General features: G+C 41.9%; 1 long non-coding RNA gene across 1 annotated transcript; it reads right to left on the bottom strand.

Annotated features, from left to right (window-relative positions):
• Positions 1-19,046: 19,046 nt before the first annotated feature.
• Positions 19,047-19,758, bottom strand: LOC130180339 (uncharacterized). The gene is made up of 3 exons (XR_008829396.1): positions 19,542-19,758; positions 19,292-19,430; positions 19,047-19,202 (listed from the first exon to the last, which is right to left on the bottom strand). It is a non-coding gene; the product is annotated as an uncharacterized LOC130180339 (long non-coding RNA).
• Positions 19,759-20,335: the final 577 nt, after the last annotated feature.

Below are 20,335 nucleotides of genomic sequence, written 5' to 3'. Positions count from 1 at the left end.
TGTTCACTGTAGAATGAAATGTCAAATGCTGTTTTCATTTTCAAATTGTTGGAAAACTGCATTTTAATTTTCATTGTGACCTGAATTTTGCTTGCATATATGAAAAATTTGGTTAAAATGTTTATATTGCATTTTAATTTTCAAATGTGAACTAACATTTCAATATAGTCCACTGTGCAGCAGGAAATAACTTTGACAATGAAATGTCAATTTTTCTATATTCATTTTAACATGGTCATAGAATGCCCTAATGAGAATGTGAAAATGAAAATGCTAATGCTAATGTTACTGTTGAATTACATTATCATGTGAATATAGATTTATATTCCCCTATAGGCAATATAGCAGGGTTTTTTTTTACACGTCCTCTCATCTATCAAAATATCCCAGAGCAACAACCAGTACTTCCACATCATACTGTGGTGTTTACAGGAAATACATGAGAGATTCACCAAGCAGCAAAATGCAGTAAAACTCCAACCAAGTCGGTTCTAAATAAACATTAAACATTCTTTAATTCTTTAACATTCTTTCAAATTTTTCCTTTATGTGATTCATAACTATTAATAAAATTGCACTGTTAAGGACACAGAACTAAAATTGATCTGATTTGTAGATTAAGCAGGTTCTGAGCGTTCGACATCTTCTTTATGGCACAAAGTTATAGATATTATAGAAGTTATAGATAAAGATAAGACAAACACAGATGTGTGAAAGCCAGCAAGACACCATGTATTTCAGTTCATTTTCAAATCTGTTGATTTTCATTTAACCCTAGTGCTGAACTGCTTTTAGAGCCATGAGAAAAATCTACATTATATTCTATATCAAAATATTAAAACAGTAACAATTTTTGGTTAATGTGAAACAAGTATATCAAGTTTTTCTGCTAACCATGGATTATAAGATATTTCACTAATATGTTAACATTGATATGATAAATCTATATTCACAATTCATGCTTTTGATAATGCAATGTGGCAACTATCCCATTGTGTGTTTTTGGTGACGAGTACCTGACTGGCCAGTGTTGTACATTTTCACTGTACAGTATCACTTGCAGTCTTTTTTTTCTAAAGCCAACAGTGTGACATGTCCTGCGTCATGTTGAAATCCCATTGATGTAAACTGTGTTCAATCGCCTCAGTGCATTAACTTGTTTAGAGATACATAGTGGATAAAGTTGCAATTTATTATTTGTTATTATTTTAATATATGTCTCTTTCATTCTACCAAAAATGATCCAGACAGATGAAACAGAAACTGCAAATAAACTAAATAGCAAACAAAATGGACCACGTCTGGGGTGGGCCTGAAACTGAAGCTGATAAATCATGTCTCACCACTCAAAGAACTTTAATGAAGCAACTTTGATTAAAACAATGAACAATCGAGCAAATAGAAAATATGGCAAACATAATTCAAACATTCTCCAACTACAAAATTTTACAATACAAGGAAAAGAAAAGTAACTGCAAACAAAAATATCTTCAAAACTTCTGCCTTTTTAAAACATGAGGGAACCTTTCAAAACTCAAGTTCTCCTGCCTGTGAACTTTGAGCGGTTGAGGTGCTTTGCACTTGCTGCTTGGACCATTATCACCACTTCCAGTGCTTCTTCTCTGGGCTCCACTGTCACCCGTGGGTAGGAAGAGATTTCCAACATGTATTTGCTCTTTCAGAAGGAGAACTTCCTTTTAGTCTTTTTCTGCACTTCTGCTCCGTCAGCAAGGAAAACGACACTGAAGGTTCTTTTACTAATAAATGACACAGACGCATTCAATTAACATGTTGTAGAAGGTATTCAGCTTGTAAGAGTTATACATAATAATATGTAATTATGATTATGATAATTATGAACAACATTATAAGGGTGAAAAATGACATGTTGATACTCAATTGTGTTCACCTCAGACTTAACAATTGCCCTCTTGGCTGTGTGTTTTATTAGGCTGTTATTTTTCAGGGGGTAGGGAGTCATTTCTTGGCATCAATGGACAAAAATTCCATTATCACCTTTCAGCATATTGTCATTCATGCAAGGTCTGAGAGCAATCTAGACATCTGCAACTCCTCTTGGTTCTTGCTTTAGAAAATCTAGTGGGAGGGGAGACTTTGGCTGTTCACAGGTCTTTTCAGACTTTTCCTATCGGCTGTTTAAATAAAGTTGTCTGTGTTGGGAAGAGTGACTCAGCTGCTCAGCAGTTTTGGACAATGCATGAGGAAGGTCAGTGTCTCCTCCTCTGTCCACTACGTGGCACTAGAGAACATCCACAAATTATGTGTCATGTTGTGTTTAATCCACACCATGTAAATTTCATGTAAAATGAAAGATTTTTGTCACATTCCTGTTGACAGTAGATGGAAGTATGACTATGACTCAACATTGACATGTAGATGTGTTCAGGCCTGGACTCTCATCAGAGTTTGGGGGTATTGGACAAGCCTATTTAAATTAGAATTAACTGTAACATATTTCATGAAATTGCAACAACAGTTCCACCTAGTGGCTGATTGGCACCAGAGAGCTTCAGCAGGGCAAGAGAAACTACTGGACCAATTTTGTGTTGTGATTGCCAAGATATGCAAAACTATCTGTTTATAGGAAGTTTGTTCCCTTATAAATTGTGTATGTATATATATATATATATAGTCAAGTCATTTTTATTTTTATAGCACATTTCATATACAGCAGACGTAAACTCAGTTTGCTTCGAAAATAAAAGCAAGAATACTTCATACATGAAAAAATATAAAATTGCATATAAGATAAGAAAATATTACATAAATAAACCATAGAACAAAAAACATACAGAATAGGAAGGTATTATTATTATCATTATCCTAAAAGGGAAATAATAAGAATAATATTACTAACTCACACCACACACTTAAACCTAACTAAAGGCTTGCAAAAAGAGATATTTTTAGTTTACTTTTAAAAGAAAACACTGTTGTAGAAGACTATAGTTCATATGGTAAAGAATTCCAGAGAGTAGGACCATAAGGACTGAAAGCACCATGCGCTGATTTACAGTTAATGCTTGGTATAGTAGGGAGACCTTTATATGATGATCTAAAGGATCTCTTTGATGTGAGTATGTCACAAACCTAGGAAGGAGCTAAACCATTAAAACATATAAAAACAATGAGAAGTATTTTAAAATCAAGTCTTTGTTTTACTGGGAGCCAGTGAAGAGATGATAAAATAAGAATAATGTTCTCAGACCTTTTGGTTTTTGTTAAAATTCTGGCTGCTGCCTTCTGAATAAGCTCCAGCAAAAAGTGCATGACAGTAATCCAACCTACTAGTAATAAAAGCATGGACCAGACCACAAGTATGTAATTGTCGGTAAACAATCTTTTCAAGAATCTTCCTCAAAAATGGAAGGTTTGATATTGGTCTATAGTTCTCAAAAACTAGTAGATCCAGATTACTCTTTTTGAACAATGCTTTTACAATAGCATGTTTGAGACATGACGGGAAGATTCCAGGATGTAAGGAGGCATTAACAATCTCAAAAACATCCTCCACCAAACAGCTGAAAACATTTTTGAAGAACTTAGTATGCATTGGATCAAGAGCACACGTTGCAGAACTAAGCTGCTGCACCACATCATGAAGCTCGTTGGATCTAATTAGGGCATATTTGCACTGAGTGTTGGCAGTATGGCGGTGACGGGAAGGAGAGCAATCACATTCACCATATACTGTATATATACTAATGTGTAAACTAATGAATACATTAAGACCTAACAATGTTATTGGATGGAAGTTGTGTCAGCCTAAAATTGTAAAATGACTGAACATAACTTTAAAAATCTTTGAAAATTGCCATTCGTCTTTCATATCTACAATTGCTTATAAACAGACTGAACTGAAAACACAATTGAGAGGTTAAATTTGTCATGTTGAGAAATATGGAGACCAGTAATGTATGACTGATAATGCGTGACAGTAATAATTTTACTTTTTCCAGTAGTAAATAGCATAATGAATTACTATTTCAATTCCATCAATAAGCACAAAAGGGTTGGAACCCTCAAATTGTCACTTGCTGCCATACTCAAATTTTATTGTTAAGCGACCCCTAGCAGTCTTGTGAGATAACAGTCATTTTAGCAAAGGCCCAAAAATGAATTGTTTACATTCAAGAGACAAATTATGACAGAAGCAAAGAAGGAAATCAGTTGATGCTGTTATAGAGGAAGTCAGACTCGATGGATGGGTCAGCAAATTTTAATACTCATTCTAATCCAACCAATGATCTTTCCCTAAACCTAACCAAATGTTTACCATATCATAGTCATTTTTTCAACTGTTTATCCGTGGCATATTTTTTGCAGCCAGTAGACTATTATACAGGACGACCTATATAGTCATTTTGGCTGGAGGACTTGTTTAAATACAAAAATCAACATAGGCATAAATATTAAACATACAATTTATAGAACACATTGTCTGCAGTCCAACCAGAGAGAGTGTCTCTTCCTTTTCCTGAATCCACCACAGAAGGAGATGTTTCTCTGTTTCTCTGTCAGCCTGGCTGAGGACACATTGCATTGCTTATATTTGGCCGCTGGCAGAAACTCAAGTGAAGCCAACGCAACAGCACTCAGGGTTAAATACAGCAGGCATTTCTGAGACAAAGACCTCTCTCTACCCCCACGCAAAGACAGCACAATGCTTACAGTGGCACAGATTCGTTAGTAAATTGGCTGGAGCTGCTGAATGAGACTCACTGCATATCTCATGAGGAGGACGCAGCCTCTGTTTCATTCCCTAGAACAGGCAGAGAGATTCTACCCAGATCTCACTGGGTAAAATGTTATCACACAGCCATATGGCTTCCCAGGCTAGTATGAATGGAGAGACTGTGCATATCACATCATGACACCTACGTAGCATGAGGCCACCTTGTGCCAATATTCTTCACTGTGGCATGAAATGCAATGAATGATTTCTTCCGTCTTTTACCAAAATGTTTCCTGCTTAATTCCTTCCAGTAGTTTTGAAATCATGCACTGCCTACTACAAACAGTGGCAGTATACAGTATGTTTAGATCATTGGTCACAGCATCTCTCTAATCTCAGCCAATACTGGTCAGCATGTTGTCTTCTGTGCAAAACATCTCTCTGTCACGCTGATAAACTCCAATAATTACTCAGCAATATCATCTCCAGGTAAAACACATGATTATATATGTGCAGGATGTGTGGCTGTTGTTTTAGGAGAGTACTTTTTGGAAGAACAGAATGAGTCATTAGCGTGTGGCTGTTTGGAGGAGAGGAAACATAATGACCGGGGTGGCTGGGAGAACAAGACAAAGCAATCCTAATGAGATGTAAGAGGGTCTCCCTGATGAATTTCTAATATTTTCTCCTTTTGTCTTCTCTTGCCCTGGGTTTTAAGTAGGAAGCACAATTAAGTAGGTGTAATAAGTCTTTGGATCAGTAACCTCTTTGCACACAAAGCCAGTTACATTTAGCTGTTGACTTTCAGTGAGACCAAATCCCTATCTGCAAGCACAATGTGGCACTGTCCCCTTATTACGAAATGCTAAGACATACAGTGGTATGAAAAGTTTAGGCAGCCCTCTGAAGCTGCATAATAATTTATTCCGTCTTCACAGAAAATGATCACAGTGGCATGCCATTCATTTTCTAATAAAAGCTGAGTACTGGGGTATTTTTCCAGACAAAGATTTTTAGTATAGCAATATTAAGTTGTATGAAATTAAATCAGACAGAAAAATTTGGGCACCCTTGTCATTTTTTTGATTTGAATACCTGTAACTACTTAGCACTGATTAATTGGAACACAAAATTGGTTTGGTGAGATCATTAAGCCTAGATCTTCATAGACAGGTGCATCCAATCATGAGAAAAGGTATTTAAGGTGGCCAATTGCAAGTTGTTCTTCTCTTTGACTCTCCTCTGAAGAGCGGCAACATGGGGGCCTCAAAACAACTCTCAAATGACCTGAAAACAAAGACTGTTCAACATTATGGTTTAGGGGAAGGCTACCAAATGCTATATCAGAGATTTCAGTTGTCAATTTCCACTGTGAGGAACATAGTGAGGAAATGGAAGACCACAGGCACAGATCTTGTTAAGGCCAGAAGTGGCAGGCCAAGAAAAATATCGGAGAGGCAAAGGCGAAGGATGGTGAGAACGGTCAAAGACAACCCACAGACCACCTCTAAAGACTTACAACATCATCTTGCTGCAGATGATGTCACTGTGCATCGTTCAACAATTCAGCGCACTTTGCACAAGGAGAAGCTGTATGGGAGAGTGATGCGGAAGAAGCCTTTTCTGCACACACGCCACAAACAGAGTCGCTTGAGGTTTGCAAAAGCACATTTGGACAAGCCAGCTTCATTTTGGAATAAGGTGCTGTGGACTGATGAAACAAAGATTGAGTTATTTGGTCATAACAAGGGGCATTATGCATTGCGGTGAAAGAACACAGCATTCCAAGAAAAACACTTGCTACCCACAATAAGATTTGGTGGCGGTTCCATCATGCTGTGGGGCTGTGTGGCCAGTGCCGGTACTGGGAATCGTGTTAAAGTTGAGGGTCGCATGGATTCCACTCAATATCAGCAGATTCTTGAGAATAATGTTCAAGAGTCAGTCACAAAGTTGAAGTTACGCCGGGGCTGGATATTTCAACAAGACAACGACCCAAAACACTGCTCAAAATCTACTCAGGCATTCATTCAGAGGAACAAGTACAATGTTCTGGAACGGCCATCCCAGTCCCCAGACCTGAATATCATTGAAAATCTGTGTGATGATTTGAAGCAGGCTGTCCATGCTCGGCAACCATCACACCTAACTGAACTGGAGATGTTTTGTAAGGAGGAATGGTCCAAAATACCTTCATCCAGAATCCAGACACTCATTAGAAGCTATAGGAAGCATCTAGAGGCTGTTATTTTTGCAAAAGGAGGCTCAACTGAATATTGATGTGATTTTTCTGTTGGGGTGCCCAAATTTATGCACCTGTCTAATTTTGTTTTGATGCATATTGCACATTTTCTGCTAATCCAATAAACCTCATTTCACTACTGAAATATTGCTGTGTCCATCACTTATTTGATTGATCAAAATGAAATTGCTGATCTGACCAGTCTGGCTCCAATAGTGAGTCAATCCTCATAGATGTTAAAATGTCCAACTTTACAGCAGAAATAAACATGTTTACAGCCTGGTACAAAAAGAGTTTATGTCTCTAGAGCTACTTTCCTCCTTCATGACAACTGTTTATATAAGTAACCTGTTTGCATTTTATTAAGACTTAAAGTTCTGGAGAATTGAGGAAGTGAGTGGTCTCTTTGAGTGACAGGTGGGTGAGTTTATGCTTGCTACAAACCAGCATGAACTGAAGTCTCAGCTCCACACATGCCAAAAAGTTATTTTACACTTTTCTACAATCATCTTCACACTTTTCTAAGGACCATGTCCACTTTTTTAAAACACTTAACACATACACCACATCAGACTATGTGACCTTTACTGTGTTTAAGTTTGTTGTGCTTTGATCAATCACCAATTCTTCATGAACATTAACATTCAACCATGAGTGAGTTCTGTCCCTGGATTTCCCTATGTCTCTCTGTGCTCTCCCTGTCTTCTCTTGTGTCTTCACTGCCAGTGTGTGAAGGTGCTGTGGGTGTGGTTTCCCCAACCTGGCTCTGAAGAGTACCACACCTGCATAACATTACCTCATCAAACACAGTACAAATATTCATCGCTAGATTGTTCAGCAACCACAGTAGCAACTCTCGGCTATCTTGGCGTTGTGAGTGTTTTTTGTGTTTGTGACACTTATTTTTCCTCTGTGTCCCAGGACTCCAGAGCCAGATCCCACACCACCTCCTCCCAAGCTGCTGCCTGCTTCACCCTCCACTCCTCATTCACCATGCAGTGTCTGTATGCTTTTGGACTCGGATTCTCCCCATCATCCCTATTCCCTCTCAAGCGCTGTATCAGGTCCTCCACACCACAAGACCTCCATCCTCCATTCCTTCCCCGTATTCTCTGTCACCTGAAATCCATTGCTACTGCCACCTCTTGTGGCTTCCAGCCCCCAAGCCCCAGTTCAAGTCTCTCTCTCTCTCTCTCTCTCTCTCTCTCTCTCTCTCTCTCTCTCTCTCTCTCTCTCTCTCTCTCTCTCTCTCTCAGTTCCAATGAAATCCTGCTTCAAACCTGCTTTTGTTTCCTAGTGTCTGCTTTTGGGTCCAGAATTAACAGTCAAATGTCTCACCTCTCTCAGTGAGTTTCACCATCAGCAACATTCTGTAAAACTACAGCAGATTTGAAGACTTCTCTGTTCAGAACAGTTCACTGTCAGTTTAAAACCAAACAAACTTCAGATCACTGTGGATGTAAATAAATGGAACTATATGCTTGAAATAAGATGTGTTTATAGTTATTTCTTTTAAAATCAATCACCAAAATGACTCAATAAGTCATGCTGATGATTTGGCATGTTTTGGTAATTGAAGTGCATTTTGCAGTTCTATTTCATCCTTCCTGACCGCCAGAGGCGGTGCTTCAAGCACCGGATCTTCTGTCTTGTGTATACGCAGGTCGAATATTTAATATCAACAAAGTCACCTGTGACCCCAGATGACCTGAGAGAGGGTATATCTTCCTGTGTCATCAGGGAATCAGATCCTTTTCATCTTCTCGCTTCGCAGGTTCACTACTGTGGTAGTGTTAACTGAAACTACTTCTCGATTTTAATACACTTGTCGCCGGTAGCCTTGCGACCACGTCGGTCGGAGCTGCGGAATACTCACCCTCCAAGAGGCTGTGACGAGCTGTCCCTATGTTGTGAGTGAATGCAGCTGTGTGCCGTTTGTGTTCAGCAGGGTATAGACGTTGCTCCCACTGTGCGTATCAGCCTGATGAGCTTACCTTCAAGTGTGTACCGTTTGGTAAGTATTGTTCGAATGCTATGAAGGAGGACAGTGCTCCCCCCTTCTGTATAATAATCTTTAAGTTGGGTTTTGTGGAAATTGAGCAGGAGATAAGTGCAACACCGGGCCTTTGGTTGTTTTAATCTGTTTGTATGTGTAAGTTTGGTGAAGGCAGTGCTCTCGCTCCCCATTCCCAAAACAAGGTAGGGTGTACCTTGTTTCTGCTCACACTACAGTCAGACAGCGTTTCCGCTGGGACTGACTTGGTGACATCGGATGTTAACGGTAATTTTTACTGGCTTAGGTGGTGCTTTCACCTCTACTCCCAGTGTACATACGGTATCCTCTACTCGTGAATCAGAGGGTTTCGCCCATGTTGACATCCCATTATTGTGGTGCTTGCATGTGTAGTATATTATCCACTTCATTTCTTTTTACTTAAACATTCTAAACTGTTGTATGTTCTTCTTTTATGTAAGTTTTATTGATAAGTTAAGGAAGGGTGACAACTAAGGCTTTGTCAAAGGTTATTTTGAACTACTTAGTATAAGTCAAGTTTAAGGAAAGTGCATTAGGAGACAAATTTGCTTAACATCTTTGTTTCCTGTTTCCTACGATATAAGGGACCCAGGATATGGGGGTTTTGTGCTGACCTTAAAGGTCAAAAGTCCAGAGACCAGATACCCGTGGAAGACTTCTTCTCATTGGAAGAAGTGTACATCCCAAAGAGGGGATAAGACAGATAAATAGAGGGGTTTGTGAGAAGGTAAAGAGGAGATCTCACATTGGCAGAGATGCTCCAGGATTCTGCATTTTTTGACACTGTTTCTTTCTTGTAAATAAACTTCTTTTTGTTTGCAAGTAAAGACGTGTCAGTGGTGATCACTTCTTCACATCAGCACCTCAAGATACCACACATGGCGTCTCTCCAGCCAGAGGATGGCCACGATCGTTGCCCCTCTTGTCTCGGCCTCGAGCCTCTCAGAGCACCCTTGCATGAATTGCAGCTTCATGCCCCGGTTGGAGGTGGAGCAGTTGCTCGGTGAGGAGAGTCTCCCCTCTGCAGAACAGTTGCCTCCAGCTCAACCTACCTGTCTTTTGACACAGGCATGCCACTACTGCCTTTACTGTTCCCCCCTCAGAGGAGTATTTCGAGGAGCTGCATGCATGCTGGGAGGACACAACAAGGCGCTCCCATCTTACTTCAGATGGCAGATCCTTGGCTGCTATGCAAGATGCATGTGAAACCGGGGGCACTGTTTGGCTCAGCCGCTGTAGAGGCACTGGAGCATACTGTTGAGGCTGGAAGGACTAGACGACAGCTCTCAGGTCTCCACAGAACTGTGCCCCCTCCTGGCAGGCTGAGGGGTGCTGCGATGGCCCCCCGACGCCTCTCCCTACCAGTGCCCTCATCTCGCACCAGGGGTTACCATGGGCCCCAGCGCCCTGTTGCCCAGAGGCCAGTGCATGACTTTCGTCACTCACCTCGCTTGTCCTCCAGACCACCCTGAGCCCGGGCTCCTCATTGTCCTGCCCCCAGGACCTCCAGAGGTCATGGCCGGTTATCGGTTATTATTCCCAGCAGCAGCTCAGATGCTGGGCTGCTCACACTTCAGACCCCTGGGTGATTTCCACCTTGGCCCACAGGTACAAGTTACAATTCAGACACCGGCCCCCTGCTTCCAACGGGGTCAGGATGACCATCATCATTCAGGACCCGGCAAAGGTTTAACCCTGAAACAGGAGCTTTCCACCCTTCTGGCCAAAGGCGCCATAGAACCAGTAGAACCCCTGTCAGACCCCAAAGGGTTCTACTCAACTTATTTTCTGGTGAATAAGAAGACGGGCAGGTTTCACCCAGTCCTTGACTTAAGGAAGCTCAAGAAATTCCTCAAGGTACATACATTCCACATGATGGGGACAACAGACATGCTTAGGACTGTTGCCCCAGGGGAATGGTTCGCGTTCATCGACTTGAAGGACGCTTACTTTCATGTCCCCATTGCGCCTCGACACAGGCAGTTTTTACATTTTGCCTTCCAAGGCTGTTGTTTTCAGTTCCGGGTGCTTCTACCCAGGTGTGTTCACCAGGTGCATGGCGGCGGTTCTCTTGCCCCTGCAGTCACAGGGCATGAAAATTCTGCCGTACCTGGACGACTCAGGGGCTCAGATGGCCCGAGGCACAGCTCTCCTCCTCTCTCACATGGCCCAGCTGGGTCTCATGGTCTCTCAGAGCACAGTTTTCATAAGTGTGGCTCTGAACACCGTCACTGAACACCCTCAGCGTGTGGACAACATTCTGCAGCTCCTATTCTTCTTCCATATGGGCGAGGGTTGGCATATGTCCGGTTCCTGTGCCTCTTGGAAAAACTGACGGTGACCTCAACCGCTGTTCCCTTGTGCTTCGCCCTCTGCAAAGATAGCTGAACAGCTTCCACTGGGATGCCAAGTGGCACAAATACAGGAGACTGAGAATGGTATTTGCCGAGGCAGAGGAACCAGGCTGCAGATTTACTCTCCCACCACAAGCTCCCACCGGAGGTGTGCATGCCACCTGGGGTCTTTTCGGCAGGGCTGAGGTGGATCTCTTCGCCTCAGAGGCATCAACTCATTGCCCCCTCTGGTTCTCGTTGAGGGAGAAGACCAGTCCTCTGGGTCAGGATGTGCTGGCGCACGCCTGGCCCAGGAGCCTACTTTATGCCTTTCTGCCATTTCCTCTGATATTGCCCACACTTCAAAGAGTACTCCAAGAGGGCCACAGACTTCTGCTGGTGGCACCCTTCTGGCCAGTGAGGACACAGCTCCCCCTGCTGCGCAGGCCCAGCCGCAGTTCGCCGTGGAGCCTCCCCGAAAGGATGGTTCTCCTATCCCAGTTAGGGGGTCAGATTTGGCATCCCAATCCTTGCCGCCTGCATGCGTTTGGCCCCTGGAGGGCCCGAACCGCTGCTGAACACTTGCGTTGAGGCAGTCAGAAAGACTATTGATAGTGCCAGAACTCATTCCACCTGTTTACAATATGATAACAGGTGGAAACTTTTTTCACATTGGTGTATTGGTCGGGGCGAGAACCCAGTGCATTGCACCATACCTATCATTTTGGAGTTCTTCAGTCCCTCCTAGATGAGGGCCATTCTCCCTCTACATTGAGAGTATATGTGACTGCTATTTCATGTCAGCACGCTCGGTTCGACAACAATATGGTGGAGAGCCACAGTCTAGTGTCCCTTTTCTTAAGAGGGGCTCGGAGGGTGTGTCCCGCAAGTGCTGCAAGAGCTCCAGTCTGAGACCTGCCCCTGGTGTTGGATGCTTCATGCTCACCTTCTTTTTGAGCCCTTGACACGGGTGGAGCTGAAGTGGGTGTCCGTTAAGAGGGCTTTCCTCCTTGCCATTTCCTCAGCCAAGCCATCAGATACCTGCACGCTCTGTCAGTGACTGAATCATGTCTGAGGTGGAACCCAGATGGCTCGGGTGTCAATTTGTGGCCGAATATGGCATTCATTTATGTTGGCGCTACTGCAAGTATACGGCAGTCCGAGTACCTCTTTGTTTGTTATGATGGCCCCAGACAGGGTTTCGCTCTTTCCAAGCAGCACCTGTCCCATTGGATTGTAGATGTGATCGTTCATGCATATAAGGTGAATGATCAGTCTATGCCATCTGGAGTCAAGTGTCACTCTACCAGGAGTGTCTCAATGTCATGGGAAGCCCTGAGGGGAGTGCCCCTAGAGGCCACATGTGCTGCTGCCTCGTGGGCTTCACTGAGCACATTCTCTAGGTTCTACCAGGTGAATGTCGCCACCGTGCATCGTCTGGGCGTGGTACTTCTGCCGAGTTCCTCTGCGCCTACAACCTTTTAGAGTAGGTTTGGCTCACTGCTTAGCTAAGTAGAAAAAGAAGCCAGCAAAGGAAGATTCTCATTGAACTCCAATAGATTTCAACATACTGAAGCAATGTGTATGGGACTTTAGTGAGTATATTTATACAAACAGAAAAACAAGTGCAAAAGTGTAAGGAATACATTATACAGTATGTTTATCTGCTCGAAGCTGCAAACTTCAGAATGTCCACTATTTTACTACAGTAACCTGGCACTATGTCTAAGGTTCAGGAGCACATTGTTAATGAACTATTTAGGGGGTAACAGGTTATAGTTTTAAAAGCCCTATTCAGGACTGACAAGTCCACTGATGTCTTAACATCAGAGTGTAACAACAATAACTATGAGTGGTAATATTAATGCTTAATAATACTGTGTATCTTTACAGTAACAGGTTGCATTTCAACAGTTAACTTCAGCCCTGCTCTCCTGCTTCCTCCCCCTCTTCCTCTTTTTCTCTTTTCTTTCACGTTTCCTCCACTTTCTCCATTATCCCTCTCCACAGGGTTCTGTACTATTTCCCTGACAGCGCCCACCTCCACCCCCAACGACCACATCCATCCCACTGACCTATTTCTAATGTTTATCAGACAGTGTATGAAGTGATGCAAACTGCTGGGCTGCTGCAGAGTCTCCCCCTCAGGCTCAGATAGCAGCACAGGGCTTTACACATTCATGAGTAGGAAGACCCCTCCTGTGTGTGTGCGTGTGTGTGTGTGTGTGTGTGTGTGTGTAATATATGTGATGCCACACTGACATGTATGGAAGTGCATTGGTGAAAAGAACTATTAAGTGAGGACAAAACTACATTTCTGAAGAATAAATAGGTAAGAGATTTAAATGTAATCGTGAAAGAGTGTATTTGATGCTTTGGGGATGCAGGACATTGCTTGCTTGATATAAGCAAGCAGCAGGGCTTCTGTTGATCACTGACCTGAAACATGCTTACTTTCAGTTTTGGTAGTTTGTATTCTTCATATGCAAACACCAGCTGAGAGCAGAGTAGCCACCATGTCATCTGATCTGGATGAAACATCATCCCCTGTCTGCAACGTTATGTCATGGTTGTGTCCTGTTAACACATACACCCAGTCACTTTCCACAGTGTACAGAATCTCATTTGAATGTCATTTTGAATTAAGTCCACACAAAATCAAAATTTTGATCTCAATACATATATTGCACTTGGTCAATCAGTCAATGTGTACTCTCATATCTTGAGTTAATTTGCATTATACCCACTCAGTAATTCTGTGATTGCACAGTTTTTTTACAACTGCTTTTACATGTTTTCTCAACGAGGTCTAATTTTTTCAAAATCTACACTCAAATACAGAAATTGCACACACAAATTGTGCCACACAAAAGTACCTGCTGCTATGAAATGAAACACTGCGTTGAAAATATCATTATATCATCGCCAGACACTTTTTTAATTATAGGAAATATACCATGTTTTAAATCTAAAGCTTCTGTCTTGTATATAAAGTACAAAATACAAGTGTTTTACAACATTGAAAACCGCGTGGTTTTGCAGATTTGGTTTGTGGTTTTGTTCTTTTAGTGACAGGCTTCAGAAATCGTGTGATATATAAAGTTTTTGTGTGTAAGCAGTTTAAAAAAAACTGTAACCATTTTAGCAGCTGCATGTGGAGACGGTGACATTTTAGTAACGTTTTCTCAAAAATAAATCAGAAATTAATTAATAATGAAAAGAAGTTTCTGCAAACTCTATGTAGAGTGCAGAAGCAGTAATGCAGCAGAGATGCAGCGGAGATGCAGCCGGTGTGAACTCAACTTCCCTGAACTCACTGACATGCTGATGAAACCAGTTTGTGACATGGAGCATTATCCTGCTGCAAGTAGCCTTTAGTAGACGGTGAACTGAGGCCATGAAGGATGAACATGGTCATTTTGTGGCGCATTGTATGCATTGTACTGCTGTCTGTAATTGGCAGGTGTTCTTAATGAAGTCCTCTGTGAGTGTAAACTGTGGAGGAATACTGTAAGTGCAAGCAGATTTATATTCAGAAGAATAACTAATCAGTTTTTGATAGTTTTTACTTTGCCAGGTAACAAACAAAGGAATTATGATTTATATCAGCTGCAAAACCTGGAACAGGTTAGAAACAGGAAGAGACAGAGGTGTATATAAATGTATGTTTTTTTTTATGTGAAACAATCCTGCTTTGGCTGTGAAGGTGTGTGTGTGTGTGTGTGTGTGTGTGTGTGTGTGTGTGTGTGTGTGTGTCTGTGTGTGTGTGTGTGTGTGTGTGTCTATTTGGTATTGATTGTCCCTTTTCTGTAACTGAGGTTCATGTTGTCTTCTGGAAGGTTACTGATCAAAGTAAATATAGACTGCCAATCCTCTCCCTCAGATATATTGATACTGACTTGTAGTATAACACTGAGGAATTAGGAAAAGAAATAGACATGGATTTGTTTAGTGCCCTAGTACAAACTGTTCAAAAAAACAGCTTTTAATTTGCCAGCCAAAAAAGAACAAAAACATATTTTTATCAGCTCCAAAAACTGGACCAGATTTGGAGAGAGGAAGAGACAGAGGTGTCTATGAATGTATGTTTTGCTTTGTGTGTGTGTGTGTGTGTGTGTGTGTGTGTGTGTGTGTGTGTGTGTGTGTGTGTGTGTGTGTGTGTGTTTGTGTGTGTGTGTGTTTGGTAGTGAAGTCGTTTTTATGTAACTGAGTGTTATGTTACTGTTGGGCCTGAACATGTGGTGAGACAGTGCAGGCCTGGACTTGTAACCCCTGAAGCCTGACCTCAGGCATGGTCTTTTGTCTTCAACCCCCTGAACAAAGCAAAGAGCACCAAAGTCTGCCCCACAGACTCAATAACTCCCAGCATGCTCCATGTTTCACAACAGCTGCTCATCACTGTCCCTGAGACACAGTTACTCAGCCTGACGTACTGTGGTCTTGTCAGGTAACCCACAATCCAGGATGTGAAGCAGGGATCCACCCCCATCCCTTCCGGCTTGGAATGGGGGGTTGGATGATGAAAAATCAAAGAACATAATCCTCATGTAACCACCTGGTTCATCCAAGTAAGAATATGTAGCACCCACAACAAGTTAACCTGGAGTTGAGGCTAGGGCTAGTGACTACAATGTAGCATCAATGTTGACCCATGATCAGAAGACCAGGCTACGAGCTGGGAGGGAGTAAACAAGAGGTTTGCTTAGAAATATATATATATTGTGCATTAACACCAACAACAGTCAGACAACAACAGGTAAAGTGCTAAATATATACAGTGGAAAATGTGTGAATACAAAAATTTCAGATGGCCAGTCCAAACAATTCATGTAGCTACTCATTCAATCATATATACTCCATAATACTTCAACACGACAAAGTTAACCCGGATGTTCAGCTCACTTAATACCATTTACAACCCAGCTGCCCACCCACAGTTCATGAAGAACCCACGTCTGGGTTAAGTTGAGTCCAGGGGGAGGTATGGGTGAGAAAGTGTGTGGGGGAAGAGTGTGTGTGTGTGTGTGTGTGTTGTGGGCGGTGAAGCATGTAAAGGACGGAATCATCCACTCCAACATGTTCCTTATAGGCTAACTGTAGGGAGTCGAGTATAAGTTCAACCTGTGGCCTCAGAAGGTGGAGAAGCAGCTGCTCCAGGGTCTTCATGATGTGTGATGTGAGGGCCAACGGTCTGTAGTCATTTATCTCAGATGGTCGTTCTACTTTAGGGACCGTAAAAAGACACGAATCGTTTCCCATACATTGATTTATTTGTGGCGGCCAGTCACTATTAACCACCATATATTTATTTTCCAAATCATCTATGGTCGCACTGCTTCTCTGCTCCCTGCTCTGCCCTCTCTGCTCTCTGGGAGAGGCGGGGCTACAGGTACGCAGCTCACGCACACAGAACGTCAGAGGCTGCACCAGACACAGAACCAGGTGTCGTACAAATAACTGAAAATAACTGGAGATGACATTACTATCACTGAACTTTACGTTACTGTCAGTGTAATAAAAAGTGATACTCCTATAAGAACTTTATCCAACCTCCTGTTCAACTAGCAACAAACAGAAAAGAGATATTTACATGTGTTTCCTCCACCGACTGGATATCAACTGGTTCATTTAACCCTGGGTTTACCTGTCCAGCTACGAGCGCGTTCATGTGAAAGAGTTCATTGCTTGGAGTTCAACAAGGTGAAATGTATTATCACATAACTAGAATAAAAATAAATATTTCTAAATATAATTACTATTAAATTCAGATTAAGGATATATTGTAAATAAGTGTATGAATTATCATTGAGTTTCTTACTCAGTATTTTTGCTCTTTTCTGATGATGAACCAACTGTTATGTGAAGCAGATAAAAGTGGAGAGAAGTAGTTGTTGTCTGATGAGTCACACCAACTGAAATGTTATAAATCAGATTTATAATCATGGGAAATATTCAACAGGATGTGGATCATTGTTCTAATCAGACATCAGAGGTTTAGTTTTTATTTGCAGTTGTGGTCACAGAGTCTCCTCATGAGCTGCTGTTATGGAAAGAATATTAGTTCCATTAAAATGAACTGTTTGTTAGAAGCTCTGTTTTAAAACCAGAGTGGACACATGCTGGTCTGGAACAGCAAAACAATTCCAACTATTTATATAAATATCTACTACTCGTTATTCTTTATCACTTAATTGTAAAGCCTTTTGTTCCCATCAGGATCCTTTAGGAATGATGACTCCATTTTTCCATCTGATTGGTCAGTAGTTTGGCTGTTGACAGGTTTTGATCTCATCCTCTAAGTTAACCTGCGTCAGAGCAGGTAAGGAGTTCATCATCAGTTACCATGGTGATTTAACCCAGTATCAAGTGAACCACTATCATAGGACTGAAAATCCAGAGTTAAACCTAAAATCCTGCTTCGTAGTACTGACCTCTGGTGTCTTTTACACAACAACATCACGCTGGTTAAGCTAATAGCAAACTGTTAGGAATCGCTACAATGAAAGCTTTCTGTATGTGAGTCTAAATCATTATCTTCGTTCACCACAAATCTTAAAATGTGGCAGATAATTGAGCAACTGGCTGAGACAAACCATAAAAATCAATTCAAATCCTGTTCTGAATTCATTCTTTTAAAAAAGAACCGTTAATAATCTGAGCTGGATCACTAAGTGTATGGACAAAATCAGATAAGAGATAAAGATAATCAGGTAAAATCAGCTGGTTGATGTCTGAATTTGGGAGGATGAGCACATCACAGTTCCATCCCCTTCCCTCTAAGTCTTGTTTAACCAGTGTTATTTTGTGATTATTATTTTTTATGGTGCACAGTGAGCTCAGTCACAAACATTTGAAGGATTACTTCATGTAAGTGTTGTCTGTTCATTAGTAGACTATTAAATAGTAAATATAGTAGAAGTAATAGTAATAGTGAAACTATTAAACTAGTTAAATTATTAAAATAGTTGATAGATTTATCATTAGAAAAAAAATAGTTGTTAGTGTTAGTATCATATAGAAGCAGCTAATTAATGTTCAGACCTTCTTGACTCATCAACGGGGTCAAGACAGTGCACCAGGTTTAATGTATTGATTCAACACTGGCAAAAAATGTTGAGAAACATGTTGTCTGACTCATGGTTTAGCTCCAGGGCTAGCCCAGAGGCTAATGCTGCACCCCACCTGGAACCCGGACAGGTTGCTGTCCTCCAAGTGATTGCCAAGCTGAGAATTGAAATACTCACCAAGCTGGAGACACAATCTGCCGAAATTCTCCAGCAGGTTTAAGTTCAGCGATCCACCAAGAGCCTTTGTCATCAGATGCCAATATTTCCAGGAGAAGGAGGCAATAATAAGAAGGGCAGGCCAGATGAAACAGTTGACCGCAGGGGATGGTGACGATTCTCATCCAACTGGACTACACTCACACAAAAAGGTAAATACATTTAACTTACATATTATGCATAGCCTAGCCTATCAGATACTGATAAAATCCACAGCAAGTTTAGTAAGTTCCTGATGTCATTCACATAAAGCGGGACATAACTTAGGCTGATCTTTATATCTTCCTCAGAATTTATAATGTAGAGCTTTCTCTATATTCCTGGCTCACTTTGTTATAACAGTCTAAAATGTCTTTGGACCAAAAAGCAGAACAGAACTCAGTGTTGCAAGTAGACTAGATTTTATTGTTAAGAGTTGTTAGCTTGGATGGACTGGACGAAGGCTGCGGGGGTCTGGCAGGTGAGGAATGGTGGAGCAGAGGTTCAGGACTAGAGGCTGCTGGGCTGAAGAGGTGGCAAAGGGGCAGACAGGGGGTGAGTGACTCAGTGTGATCCGTCAGGGAAGGGCAGGATGGAACCGGAGATAAGGCAGGCAGAAAAGAGATGAATAATCCTGAGGCACAAGGAGAGTGAGGTTAGACTGATGCTCCAAATAACAACAAGGACATAAACACACATTTACAAAGAGGCCTAGATGTGTACCACTCAGGTAGACTGTATAATCTGGCAAAGAGTGACTGTGAAACCAGGGATGAAATACTGCTGGGCTGACAAGGTGATGGAACTCAGGTGTGCAGGCTGCAGCGGTCAGGAGGAGGAGTGGAGTGGAACCTGGGAGGACCTGGACAGAATGCCACGCCCCGAGACACACAAACAGAGAGAGACAGAGTCAACACAGGGAACACAGAGAGGGGGAAAAACTGTGGAGACAAAAGGAGAAAGGGGAACACACCTGGAGCCCAGACCAGGACCGTGACACACTTCAACCATGAAATTAAAAAGACCATGGTGTTGTGGGATGATATGCCAGGAGGGGCCTCTCTCCTGCATTCCTGTGCCAAGTTCTTGTTAACTGTAACAGAGGAGCAATGGAAAGCATCTAAACTGGAAACATCACAAACTGGCATGTTATGTGCACAGGACAGGAAGTCTCTGCAGCAGGTTATTAAAACCACCCAGAATATTATCATTATCTCATTGACATCAGTGATATCAGGGAGGTGAGGTGAGGTGACAATACCCACCCCAGCCACAGGCTGTTCACCCTGCTGCTGCCTGACCAGTGACACAGAAGTATCCAATGCCACAGCCTTAGAAGCAGCTTCATCCTCCGCACTCGATGCTCACAGCAGACATAGAAGGCCAGTCAGATTGTATGTGTGTGTGTGTGTGTGTGTGTGTGTGTGTGTGTGTGTGAGAGAGAGAGAGGACAACAGGGAGGTTAAGGAATGTCAGGGGAATGCAGCAAAGGCAGCAAGACTCTGGCAGCAGTGTGAAAGCACAAGTGTGTTTTACATAATGTAGTTTCAAAAATGTAAAAAGTCAGAAATGATTAGGATACATTTGTCATTCGTCCCATAGCCTCTGTGGTAAAACAGAAATATAGTTGCAGTATGTAAAAATGACATAAAACTTCAGAAACAGTGTCAGAAGAACGTTATTTCAAACACAGCTAGGTCTACCTCAGCTGAGCAGTTCTAACATTTGAGACTGTCATCAGTGGACAGACCCCATACAGCGTCTGTT

The sequence above is a fragment of the Seriola aureovittata genome, chromosome 1, assembly GCF_021018895.1.
Source record: "Seriola aureovittata isolate HTS-2021-v1 ecotype China chromosome 1, ASM2101889v1, whole genome shotgun sequence".
NCBI classification, from domain to species: domain Eukaryota; kingdom Metazoa; phylum Chordata; class Actinopteri; order Carangiformes; family Carangidae; genus Seriola; species Seriola aureovittata.
Note: the sequence above shows the minus strand (reverse complement) of the source record. Positions and strands in the feature narration are given on the sequence as shown.